Source organism: Octodon degus, unplaced genomic scaffold, assembly GCF_000260255.1.
Source record: "Octodon degus isolate 3935 unplaced genomic scaffold, OctDeg1.0 scaffold00012, whole genome shotgun sequence".
NCBI lineage: Eukaryota > Metazoa > Chordata > Mammalia > Rodentia > Octodontidae > Octodon > Octodon degus.
The window spans coordinates 5682425-5692716 of NW_004524588.1; the positions used below are offsets into that span (position 1 = coordinate 5682425).

General features: G+C 41.1%; 1 protein-coding gene across 1 annotated transcript in view; it reads right to left on the reverse strand.

Moving 5' to 3' along the window:
* Positions 1–3954, reverse strand: part of Arhgdib (Rho GDP dissociation inhibitor beta) — a 19760-nt gene extending 15806 nt beyond the window's left edge. The window contains exon 1 of the mRNA XM_004626091.2: positions 3694–3954. The gene's annotated coding sequence lies outside the window, so the exon portion shown is untranslated. The remainder of the gene's footprint in view (positions 1–3693) is intronic.
* Positions 3955–10292: the final 6338 nt, after the last annotated feature.

Genomic DNA, 10292 nt, shown 5'->3' on the forward strand with positions numbered 1-10292 from the left:
CAGAGAGAGAGACAGAGACAGAGAGACAGAAACAGACAGACAGAGCAAGAGAGAGACAGAGACACACAGAGAGAGATGGAGAGACAGAGAGAGACAGAGACAGAGAGGAAAAAGTATAGAAGTACCAGAGGTGGGACTTTCCCTTAGAAAAGTCCCTGTATGGCCCTCAGCATTTGTTGTCACCTGATTTCTGCTCCCTAGTGTCTGGAGTGTGTCCTACTTTCTGAATTCAGGGTTGCTTGTCTGGAATAGGTCCTTGAAAGCTGGGGGTCTCTGAAAAACTTTGGACATTTCAGAGCTAGGAAGAATGGGTCTGCTTTGCTGCTTGCCTGCTATCTGGCACATCTGGGGACCCAGGTTTATCTCAGGACCCCAGAGGGGCTTCTCTCTCCTGTGGAATCCTCGGGTCTCTCAGCATCCCTGGCAACGTAGAGGAGTGGTATTCCCTCCCTGACTCAGGGGTGCCTTGGAACAGCTCAGCCCCCAGAACGGCTGAAATGTCAAAACTGGGTGAGGAGAGCCAAACCATCACCTAAGGGTTTATCTTTTCATACTCAACAAATATCATAATTAATCCAGAAGAGGATACAATTTTCTAGAAGCAGAATTTTTTCACACTTCCCTTTGTGAGAAAAATACCACATTTTTTTGCCTGTGCCTTCATGGTATGCTCTTTGAACATGGGTTTTCATGCAAAAGGACAGAAAACTCAGCGGAGCCATCGAGCCTTCCTGAGGATCCACCTTGTGGAGTCCCTTTCGGACCAAATAACCCTCAAGGAAAGATGTGTGTTGTCGGAAAGCATTGCTAGGCCAAGGACTATACTCCAACAAGTCTATGTGTTCACAGAAGTTTTAAATTAGGAGTGAAATATTAGACATCAGAGACAATTTAATCACTTGTGCTTAGAACAAGAAACTGTTGAAAGAAGCCCAAGTATGTTTATTGCCAACTCTGGCTAAAGCCGGAGTGCAAATTTAATACAACACAGCATTGTTTGCTAAATGCTTATGGAATAGATGGATGCTGGCAGAGTTTCAGGGACACCAAGAGACTGTTGTTGTTGTCACTGTGGGCTCCATCATAGGTTATAAGATCACTTATCGGGCCACAAGGAATTAGAGAAAATTTCTTCCATGAGACATTTGAGAAAATTAATGCTTAAAATGTTTTACTTTTTATTCTTTTTTTTTTTTTTACTTTTTAATTTCTTATCATGTTTTTATTGGTGTTTTTTGTTCCATTTTTTTAAAGACCAGTTTTGAAGGTTTATAATTGGTGACTTAAATAATTAAGCTATTTTGTTATTTGTTGTTTGAAGATAACATCATGCAATACAGCAACCATTGTTGAATTCTTATTAATTTGTTTAATGAAATGTTGTATCATTTCTGATGCTTTTTTTTTTTTTTACTATTTTGTATTTAAAAAAATAATAAAATCCCATTCTGAGGCATTGTAGTAATCAAATTCTTTTTGTATCAGTGTGTGACATCAGACACTGAACATTTCTGAGTCTTAATGTTCTTCCCTTGTCTTCCTGAGATGAAAATTGAAAAGTCTCTAATGCCACGCCTTGCACACAGAAGGCAAGGGAAGAAGGTCGGTTCTCCTTTTTCTGTCCGCTTAGTCTTTACTGCCCAGGGCTCCTTTCCTCCTACTAACTGAAGTTTGTTGCATACTGTGTTCTTATAAATGTTCCTCAGGATAGCTTGGCTGTGTCGGGCTCCCATCAACCCAGCACCTCAGCTGCTCAGCACATACCTCCTTGGGACAAACTCATGCTCTATCAAACAAAGAAGGACACCATCCCAGGGCCTGGAGGATGCCCACCGGCTATGACATAGTTCTCCCTCTTAGGATGGAACTGTGCAACATGGTAGAAGAATGATTTGCTCTCTCAGAAGTTTCCATATCTTATAAAAGAGTAAGATGACCGTATTACTACATTTATGCTCTATGTGGAACTGGGAGGGACACTGTCTTAACTATTTATTTATTTATTTATTTTATTTTTTATTTTTTTATTTATTTTTTTTCTACAGTTTTATTGATAAACATATAGCAATGAGACAGTTTCAAATCAAATCGGAAGGACAGTTTCAACAAATAATACACTGCATATATTCTTCTTAGTGGTTAATTGCTGTACAAGATGCGGACTTGTGATCCTATTTACAAACACCATTAGAACAAATCATTCCAGTCATTAAGACAATGCAACTATATATCTACCCCAACCACTTTGAATACACAGATACAGAATGGACATTCATCGGTGTACCCCATTTTTCCTAAGTTCCGTTACTGAATATTATAGCTGTGTAAACTCAGCAAAATATTCTAAAAGAGTCCAGTAGCCCATAATTGTCTTAACTATTTAGCAATAAGAAATTGTGACACTGGTGATACCTGCTGGTGACTGGACCCCTAGTCAACAGGTGACCTCTGACCTCTTGATTTCCCTTGACTCTCTGCTTATTTCTGCAGTGAGGACTGAACACTGCCAGCTCTGCTACGGTGGCTCTCATCTCTATACAGGGACGGCAGTGAGGCCTGGGTGTGGCCGTAGTCCCCTCCCTCCTCACCTGGAATGAAGCCTGAGGCTTATCAGATCCACATCACAAACTACCCCAGGTCTGACTTCAATCACAGAACGGGCAGCAGATACTGGCTGGGAAGTCCTCTAAAAGGGAGGAGAGTATTTCAGCCATGTCTAAAGCATATCTGATGGTGGCCAAAGTTCAGAGCTTGATAGGTTTTTTTTTTTTCAGAACCTGGGATTGAACTCAGGTCCTTGCGCTTGCCAGGGAAACGCTTATTCCACTGAGCCATCTCCCCGGCCCTAAGAGCTTGATAGTTTGAAGATCCAGTAACCAGTGTCCTAGTTGGAGCCATTTGGATTCTTCTAGACTCTGTCTCTTTAAGCAATTATTTAGTATTTTCGTGGTTACTTTTAGTTCTCTCGGGTGTAAAGGGCTCCCCCGCCCATCCCCATGGCATCACACTGGATAAGTTTCTGCCTGATCCCACTGAGGGAATTTAAGCTCTTTTTGTTCCTGGTAGAAATTCTCTCAGTGCCTGACAGAAAAGGCAGTAAATCCTACCACGCTTCTCCTGAACAACCAACTTCCTTTACTGGAAGGGAGGACTCCATTGTGCATTTTGCTTATACCACCAGACAGGTCTTAAGCGGAAAGCAGTTTGGTATGTGACAACTCTGAGCCACTTTTTTCTCCGCTGAGCCAGTCTCATTAAACAGTCTGCTTAAAAACAGGAAACCGCACATCTCCACCCCAGCGAAGCCCAAGACACACCAGGGCGATCCCTATCAGTTTGGACCTGCAGCCTCTCGCGCTCTGAGCTTGGCCAGGTGCCGGCTCCCCCTCGTGGGAAGCCTTTCCAGCTCTCCCCCGCAGGTACGCTCTGAGGCCCTCCGGGGCGCAGCCTGGCTGCTTTCCCTGGCTGCAGTGCCTCCTGCCCTCCCTCTAGCTGCACCCTGGACTCATTGCTCTAACCTCCCCCTCGGCAGAACCCTAGCAACCTCTTGAGCACTCTGTTATCATCAAATTTGTGGCAAAGAGAACTGTGCTCTTAAAAAAATTCTGCCAAGGGCAGTAGCCTGGTACAGACAGACCCCACACCCCTGTGAGCCCACCTCCACCTCCCCGACCCTGCGGCGTTTGAACTCACATGCAATGCGTCAGGTCTCTGTCGTGTGCCTCTGTCTCTCAACTCTGACTTCTGAGCACTGGCAGTTAGAACAGGAAGGAAGTTAGTGAGGAAAAAAAAATGTTTTAAACCTCCTTGAAAAGGAAACCCTGGGCTGTCTCTAATCCTGTTCCTTTACACAGCCTCTATCTTGATCAGCCAACTATGAGCAGCGTTCTTGCCAATTAATGGCACATGTGGCAACAAGACAGCCCGTGTGTGAGGAGGCGCATGAACGCACACGCAGAGGATGGAGTGGTGTGAAGCACCGTGTGCGTGTGTCTCCAAGTCAACTCCTTTGAGTGCCTCAGCCTTGTGAGGCAAGCAGCCTAAAAAAACCCAGTAGTAACAAATGCAAAGAGGCTTTACTTTCTACTGCTAACTTCTGTTCTTATTAGGTTCCTGCCAGCTCCTTTATCAGCCAGATATCTTGAAAACGTTGGCAGTGAATGCAGAGTGGAAAGCATGAATGCTAAATGTGTATACTTGATGCTAAATGCAAAATTTTGTTCCTCACAGACTTGTGGAGTTTTATGGGCTATAATTTCGAGATGAAGCGTTGTCTTGTACCATAAGCAATCAGATGCTGTTTATCATCGTTTTTACTAGTTTTTCCTCCAAATTAAACAAACAAATAGAAGCTAAAGTACTGCCTTTGATTAAATTTAGGAATACCGATTACAACATAAAACACAACTTCTTTAATTTGTAGTCTTCCAACTCAGAATCTGTGAAAATTTAACATGTGCTAAAATTGCTTTGTCCTATAATTGGGAAAATGGTTCTTGAATTAATTGAAATGGGAACAAATCACAAAGGCCATATTTAAGCCATTTGAGGAAACAGTTTTTAAGCACAGAAGCCACACTAATTCTACACCTTCCTTAGCTGTTGTCAATAAAAAATGCTTATTTATGTTAATATTTCAATATTCAGTATTTATATCAGTATGTACAGTACTGGCTAAGCAAGAATACTCAGAGATGCTGACTTTTAAAAATTTAGATGCCCAATATTTTCTTTATATTATAATTGTTCTCATGGACTCTATTTTGTCCTTGAAGTCACTAGACCTGTACGGTTAAGATAGCAGTCATTCGATATGGAAAAAGACAAAATTCCCCAACATTCACAAAGGAAACACTACATAGTTAAAATTCATGAAAATGCTAAAAACCAAATACAGTTTTATCCTATGAATTTCAGCATCGTACCAATAGACTACGGCACTTGAAATGAAGTATGTAGTTTTAATATAAATAAAAGCAAGTACTGATTCACACAGAAGGCAGTAAACATCTTTACCTTCATAACTTCAAGGGGCCATAATTATTCGCTGAATTGTGTATGTGGAGCACCTTTTTCTCTTCTAGGTGTTGTTTCAGGCTCTGGTGTATATGATAGACTAAATCTCTGCTTTCCTGTGGCTATGGTAAGGAGACTCACAAGCAGGAACCTGTAGACTGACTTATTCAGTGTATGTTTAAGTTTTAAACATTGATTACAATAGAAGACATACTGCCCTTAATTCCCTTCAAAATACTCCACTCATTTCAAACACACTTATCCCATCATTCTTGCCCTTTTGGAAGCAGTTCTGGAATGCTCTGTCCTGCACGTCATCAATGAGTTGTACTGTCATGGCTGCCTCAATATCCTGAGTCAACTCAAAGCACCTTTCAGGATCATTTGACTTTGGAGAAGCGTCAGAGGTCATATGGTGCTAGATGTGGTGACTACAATGGAAGAGACACACTGTAGCAGTCTTAGAATTCTGTTTTTCTACTGGAGAGCACTCAGCAGCAGCCCTCACCATATTTTTGGTCAGATCTTGCGAAGATGCTGGTGAGAGAAGACTTCCAGAACTTGTTTCCAGAGGTGGCAAGAATGGCAGAATAAGTTTGTTCAAAGTGAGGGGGACATTTTAGAGGAATTAAAGGGGATATAATTTTACTGTATATCATAATCTTTAAATTTAAACATTCATTGTATTTTTTGATTACACCTTGTTTTAGTCATAGCAAACATCATTTAAGATTGGAAATGGGGGATTCATGGTCTACCACCGTCCATCTTGCACGCTGTTGGTGTCTTCCCTGACTTAGATCAGGCATCACATTTCTTTCCTACTGAGCAAAGCCCGGTGTGTCCTGACAGCTTTTCTTATGCAGTGCTTTAGGCAAAGATATCAAATGTCTTTCCCATCTTGCAAAATGGTGGGTGAAAAAACTGAGAAGTCAGACACTAAAGAGAAGAAATCCGAAGCCAAGAAGGCTGCTGCCAGTAGTACTGGTAAAAAGAGTAAGGTGAAGGCAAAAAAGTCCAAGAAGGGGCAGCCCCACTGCAGCTGAAATCCTGTTCTGGTTAGAGAAATTGGTAGATACTCCCGATCTGCTATGGATTCCAGAAAGGGTTTGTACAAGAGAAAGTACACAACTGTTAAATCAAAGGTTTAGAAGAAAAAGAAGGAGAAAGTTCTTGCTACAATCACAAAACCAGTCAGTGGGGACAAGAATGGAGATACCTTAAGGTAGTTAAGATTTTTTTTTTTTTTGTGAGCAGAATATATTTATTGAGAGAAAGAAAGCTCCTGTCCGAAGAAAGGGACAGGGTGGGTGGGGGGGGAAGCGGGTAGTTCCCCCCAAAGCTTTGAAAAATGCCTAGATACTATCCTACTGAAGATGTGCCCCAAAAACTCTTGAGCCATGGCAAGAAACGCTTCTGTCAGCATGTGAGGAAACTTCGAGCTAGCATCACTCCTGGCACCATCTTGATCATCCTCCTCGGGCGTCACAGAGGCAAGAGTGTGGTCTTCCTGAAGCAGTTGGCCATTGGCTTGCTACTTATGACTGGGCCTCTTAGCCTTAATCATGTTCCTCTGTGAAGAACACATCAGAAATTTGTCATTGCCACCTCTACAAAAATTTTTATCAGCAAAGAAAAATCTCCAAACATCTCACTGATGCTTACTTCAAGAAGAAGCTGTGGAAACCCAGACATCAGGAGGGCAAGATCTTCGACACTGAGAGAGATACCAGATTTCAGAGCAGCACAAGCTAGATCAGAAAGCAGTGGACTGACAGATTTTAGCAAAAATCAAAGCTATTCCTCAGCTCTGGGGTGACCTGTGATGTGTTTTTGCTTTGACAAATGGAATTTATACTGATAAATTAGTGTTCTAAATTTCTAAGAACCTAATTAAATAACTGATACAATAAAATAAAAAGACATCAAGGGTATTTCAATCTCTAAACCTGAAATGCTTGTAGAATCAGAGGGTTGATGTGTAGTCTATGTAATATTGTTGGGGAAAGAGAGAAAATTCATGATCTCATTGAATTTTTAAAGGGATCCATTACTTCAAAGGGATCAAAAATTAGTAAATTGGATAATGATTTTGGTCATGCAATGATGAACTGCTAGCAGAGAGCAACCTCTATGTCTTCCTAAAATATCTTCTAGCATCACTGAGTCCAGCAAACACTTCTCATGTTCTGCTGGTGCAGGTTCATACATACTTATCAGGTGGGTAAACCAAAAAGATTCTTTTAATAGAATTAAAGTGACAGACTCTCCACTTCCAGCCCTTGCTGACAAATGTCAGTTATGTACCGAGACTTCCTTCATTACACCCAAGCTTCTGCAAACAGAGCAAAGCCTTCGTCATGGTAAAGAGAAAGTAAGGTTCCTCCTGTGGTAAAGAAAATGCTCTTCCTCTAGTAGCACTACATGGTTCAGGGAAACCAATAGATCCTAGAAGTATATTCCAACTTTTGCAAGAATACAACTGAAAGCCAAATTCCAGGCAGATCTTTTATGGAGTTTTGCCATAAGCCTGAAAAAATGACAAGAGAACTTCTCTTTTATTTCACAGACCTATTTCATAGAAGCCTCAGGTAAAGGCTCTCGGAGAAGGTGTTCTGCCCTGATTGCTGTCCATTCTAGAGTACGGCTGTGCAGCCTCCACAGCTGTGGTGGATGGAGGTGGAAGTTCCAGTTCAAGGCAGATATCCTGATTCTGTCTCTTCCTGTGCAGTGACCTTGGGCCCATGGTTAGATTTCTCCCTGTGTTAGTTTTCTTATCTGTAAAAGAAGGCTGATGCTCATTTTTAGCATTCCTGGAAGAGTTGGAAATGGTGTGTGATATCCAGCAGAGTTTCTACCTCATAGTAAGTGCTTGACAAAAGGCCCAGACTAAGAAAATTATCATGGTCACTGAGAGTCATTTTCCTCTATGGGCTCATGAAGAGCCCACCTACTTATGTCTTACCTCCTCCTTTGAAGTTCTCTTCTACCTAACAAATGTGTGTTTCCTGAACCCTAGACTGTGAAATAATATGAAATGCAGTATATCTAAAACATGCTGAAGAATACTGTAAATTTATTTTTTTGATCGTTTGGAGTGTGCAATTATATAATATAATTTAGTACTTTAGTAGCCAACTTTTGTATTGTTAAGTCATTATTTTATGAATATCAAACTTATTATTCTGCCCAAATATAAAATGCTTCAGTAAATGACTATGTTTCATATGCCATATGTTCCTTAGAGTGTCTAGGCTAGTTCTCAACTGCACCAGGGGAGAATTTGTGTAAATCTGTCCCATAGAAATACATGTGTATAAATTAAATAGCTGTGCATGCATTCTGCCTCCCCCTACCCCATCGGGCTCTTCTAGTGAGAATGTGGCCTTGAGGAAGAATGAATATAAGTATGGCTGTGTGTCAGCACAGGCCACTGAGACCACCTTTTTCTACTTTTCTTTGTAGTCATGTGGTTGCTTATGACCTAAAAATTGTGTCACTAAGCAATTGAATTTTTGCACAAACACCATGAGGTATAAGTATACAAGGCTAGGTGGGATAGCCTGTTTCACACCTAAGCTGTATGGTGTAGCCCACTGCTTCCAGCACATGCCTGGAAGTCATGTCAACATGTTAACATGCTGTTAACATGCCTGCACAGCTTGTTACTCATACTGGTACTCTAGGCGATTGCAACACAATAGCAAGTGTCTGCATGTTCAGGCATATCCGAGCATAGAAAGGTACAGCAAGAATATGGTACAAAAGATTAAAAAAAATAGGTAGAGTTTGCAGAAGTAGGAGTTGCTCCGGTGAGTCAGTGAGCGAGTGGGGAGTGGCAACAAAGGCCTGGGGTTTCACTGCTCTGCGGTGGCCTTAATAACAATGCACGCTTAAGCTGCACTACTTATTTCTTCATTCCTAAATTATCTTTAGCTCATTTTAACTTCTTTACTGTCTAAACTGTGCAATGAATTTTTTTGACTGTTTTGTAACAGCACTTGGTTTAAAATACAATAAACATATTGTACAGCTTTATAAAAATAGTCTCTCTGTCATATACTGGTGGTTAAACACAGGGCCTCATGCATCCTAGGAAAGCATTCTGTCAACATTTTTTATATCCTTACTCTTTTTTTCTAGTTCTTTTTGCTTTTTTATAATTTTTATTAGCAACGATGAAGATGCAAGCACACACGTTAGCCTAGGCCTGCACAGGTCGGGATTGTTACTAGCTCCTCCTTCTACCCCCGCGTCTTGTCCCAGTGGAAGGTCTGTGAGAGACAATAGCAGTCGTGTAGCTGTCATCTCCTGTCCCAATAATGTCTTCTGTAATCCCTCTTCAAAGACCTACTAGAGGCTGTTTTACAGTTTACTTTTCTTAAAAACAGTAGAAATACATTCTAAATAATGATAAAAATATAGCATAGTAAATAAACAAACTAGACCTAGTCACTTATTTTCATTATCGGGTGGTATGCACTGTACACAACTGTTTGTGCTACACTGTTGCACAGCCTGGATTTTCTTTCCAGCAGCATCATCACAAGCATACAGTATAGTGTGCTACTCTAGTACCATGGCTATGTTGTTACTATGTGGAAGGAAGTTTTCAGGTCCTTTATAACCTTATCAGTCATCTTTAGTGTCTTTATTTGAGCAGTCAAGCCTGCCTCAATGTCCTGAATTGTCTCAGAACATTTACCTTTCGTGGTCATTTCGGCCTTGGACAAGAGCCAGAAGTCACATGGGGTCAGATCTGGGGAATGAGATAGAAGCGAACACACAGCGATGTTCTGATAAGCCTGCCTTTCCCTTGCATGGCCTTCGGCAGCAGCTTTTGCCTTGTGCTTGACCACATGTTGCAAAGGCATTCGGGATACAGTACTTCTGGAACTGCCTTAGAAAATGGCAACAATCATGGGATAAGTGTGTGCAAAGCGAAGGGCCTTAATGACAGTGTCTTTTACTGTAACAAATGTGTTAAATTTAAGCATTCGCCATATATTTCAATCATAGGTATATATGACATATTGAACTACATTGTGCAGTACTTTATCATCTTGGCATAAAGGCTCAGTTTTAAAATTTATATGCCAGGACTTTTACAAGCGTGAAAATTAATAAGACACATCCTAGACCTCTAAGTTGCTAATGATAGAGAGAACAAAAGAAATCTAAAACTTTGGGTTGGGGAGATAGCTTAGTGGTATAAGTACCAGCCTGGTAAGCACAAGATCCTGAGTTTGATTCCTGGTAACAAATAAAAACATAGA